We start from the raw sequence: 3,560 nt of genomic DNA on the forward strand, positions 1-3,560 counted from the left end.
TGGCTGAAACCCATAAATAAATAAATAAATAAATACATACATATATATATATATATATATATATATATTTATTTATTTCTCCATTCAAGTTACTAACTCCCTTTGTGTAAGGGTAAGACACGTACAAATCAGGGATCTAGTTAGTTTCCTTCACAGAATGAACCCCCTTTAATTTTGCTCAGATTGCTTTCAATTTTGGTGTATCGATGCAACTCTGAATTTTGATTACAATCAACCAATTGCTTTATCTAGTAAATTAAAGAATCTGATGTTATTTGGAATTAAAGATGGGAAATCTGAGTTATTTCAACCAATCAACAGACAGCGAGGCATTAACTGCTTGTTACCATGAAAACCGCACGCTGTGTTGTTTCACTTCACCTGTGTCTGTACCTCACGTTCTTCTGTGTTGATTCTTCACACCACAAGATTCTTTTCAACTGCGTGTTTGGTTTTAATTTTTCTGTGTGTTAGTATATCACATATTCTTGACCAGTGTTATTGTCATAGTAGTTTACAAATCAAAGCATGAAAACGTTACTCAATTTTGGAGTTTTGGAGACAGACGTCCCCTTTTCACACACACATGCACACGCGCGTGCACGCATTTATATATTAATGATGTACACAAATACATAACTGGTATACGTAATACTGAAATACGCATAAAGTAAACACATGCAGACAAATATATTCATATAACAAATTTTGAAAATTACGGAGATGTACTTGCATAGCAAATGACCTGATATGAGATCGTGTGCTGGAACGAAAACAATTTCAGCGTGGAAGGTGCTTGTAAGCCATTTAAGAAATACACAAAAACCGTTAGATTCACTTCAACATTTAAATTTAATTTGTCAAAATATTTTCGTCGCTTTGAGACCGCGACCTGTTCACTGACAAAATTTCGCGCTGCACGGAATTTTGTCGGTGAACAGGTCGCGGTCTCAAAGTAACGAAAATATTTTGGCAAATTAAATTTAAATGTTGAAGTGAATCTAACGGTTTTTGTGTTTGTCTTAAATGGCTTATAAACACCTTCCATGCTGCAAATTAAAAAAATTAATAATAAAAACATATAGTCAATGAAAAGACAAAAGAAACAGTAAGATGATACATCATGATTTTATTTGGTATTTCTGTTTATTTAGAAACCTTCGGGTTCTTTCACAGGCACTAAACTGTAAATTTTACAGGGTAGAGCCTTAAAGTAGACACCTCTCCGCTAAACGCAGAAGATTTTTGTCTCGCTATTGGCTAAAAATACAGTTTTTCCGATTTTTAAACCTCTGTAACTTTTCCCTCCAATTTTTTCTCCACAACTTCATAACTTCATAGCAATAAGAGTAGAAAACTACATTATTATAGCCGATTTTCAAATTTTTTTACTTCCTTTATAAAAATGCAGATTTTGTGAATCAAGGAAGAAATTTACCAGTTCGAATGTCTACCGAGATGACAAGGTGAAAATGAGACTCTAAGGGAGTCATGAAACAACGAGGGAATCACGAGCTACAAAACGAATCACAAGTCACTGATGGAGTCGTCTGCCACTGAAGGGTTGACGAGTCACCGACGCAGTTGCTACTCAACGAGAGATTCAGGAGACAACGAAATATTCTGGGCATTAACGGCGTCTTCTGCGTGACCTGCAGAAACAAATAGTCACACACAGCAGAAGGGCTCAAATTTGATATACAAATAGTCGAGATAGCTAGAAACGCAAACAAAGAGGTCAATTGACTACAACTAATTATTAAAGCTAATGAGATTCATTATCTTCTTATTACAGATATAATTTTAATTTGTGAATTAAAATTTTCTGTCCCATTATACAAATTATATTAACATCCATTGGATAAAACTATAAATGAAGTTTCAAGCACTTTGTATACTGTTAAATAATTTCAAATAATATGGAAGCTAACCGAAGCAAGCCTAGTGCTTAGTTGCTAGGAGCAGCACTGTTGTTAACACCTCGGGCCCTAAGGAATGTACACTCAAAATTCTAAGATGGGATTTCTAAGATGGGAGGACCCCTCCCAGTTATTTGTACAGGTTGAAACCCATTTCTATAATCACTGGTTGCTAACAAAAGCTCAGAAACTCGGTGTGTTCTGTTATCACGCAGAACATAATTAATAGACAATGATATTATCAAATGACGGAAAAGAAAAAGGAAACTGTAGGCCTGATAAGTATTCCCTTATCGAGGAATAATGGGACAAAATGTTTTCCTGCATGGGAAAATGTTGACGTAATTGTTTGAATGTGACTTTAACATGAAAAGGGAAGATAATGTCTACTAAAAAAAACTGATGATTAATTTCATCGATTATGTTGACATATTCATTCTTTTCAAATCCTGCCCCAGTTGCTACACAATGTTTTTTTTTTTATGTGCAGCTGTCAGCTTATCACTTTCAAAGTAGACAAATATGTTGTTGAAAACCTTCTGGGAAGAGGCATGCTACTGGTCTACTTGTCAGTTATTTGTCGCACAAGAATTTTATATTCGTAGCTCTGTAAAGTAGCATTGAAATTCAGGGTTAATGCACAGTTCTGAGCAATTTTGATGGGCGTTTCGAAAACCTGCTATAAAGCCTGGATATAACTTAGAGACGAATGGACACTATCAAGCTAAATCAATTTAGAAATATAAGAAGACGAAACCTTCAATTGTGACTATAGGGTAACATAGTGTATGGGACACGATTGTTTCTATATAAATACTGAAAATGGAACAAATGCAACAAATAAGTCCTTGAGGTTCCTCGTCATCGAATTCACGTAGTCCTGTAATATTATTTAGACCATATACGACATGGAGAGGGAGGAGCAATATTATTTCATTCTCTAATAATATTGTATTCAGAAATATTGTTGTTCTTTGGCGCATGTCAGCGCTGATCGACCAAGCCTATGATCAATGATATACTAACTGTAGCTATCTCGACTATTTGTATATATTTGAGCCCTTCTGCTGTGTGTGACTATTTGTTTCTGCAGGTCACGCAGAAGACGCCGTTAATGCCCAGAATATTTCGTTGTCTCCTGAATCTCTCGTTGAGTAGCAACTGCGTCGGTGACTCGTCAACCCTTCAGTGGCAGACGACTCCATCAGTGACTTGTGATTCGTTTTGTAGCTCGTGATTCCCTCGTTGTTTCATGACTCCCTTAGAGTCTCATTTTCACCTTGTCATATCGGTAGACATTCGAACTGGTAAATTTCTTCCTTGTCTGGTAGCTCATATCAGGTCGAGGGATAATATACAAGAGGTCTGTTGGGTTGTTAGAGTTCAGTTTTAAATTTCTAAAAATTATTGTGTGAGAGAAATAAATGATGATATTGAAATTTAGAAATGGCGAAGATGTGGAAAGGCAGAATAAATTTTCAGTTATTAATCAAGACAATTAACTTGTAATAAAAGAAAAAAAGTACACGTTATATAAAATCGTACTAGAAGCAAACGGCAATAGAGAACATTTTCTGAAACAAGCAAAAGAAGCAAAACAAATTCATGAATACTTATTAGGTGCCCACTCATTGGAAATCA

Source organism: Octopus bimaculoides, chromosome 1, assembly GCF_001194135.2.
Source record: "Octopus bimaculoides isolate UCB-OBI-ISO-001 chromosome 1, ASM119413v2, whole genome shotgun sequence".
In the NCBI taxonomy this organism is placed as follows: domain Eukaryota; kingdom Metazoa; phylum Mollusca; class Cephalopoda; order Octopoda; family Octopodidae; genus Octopus; species Octopus bimaculoides.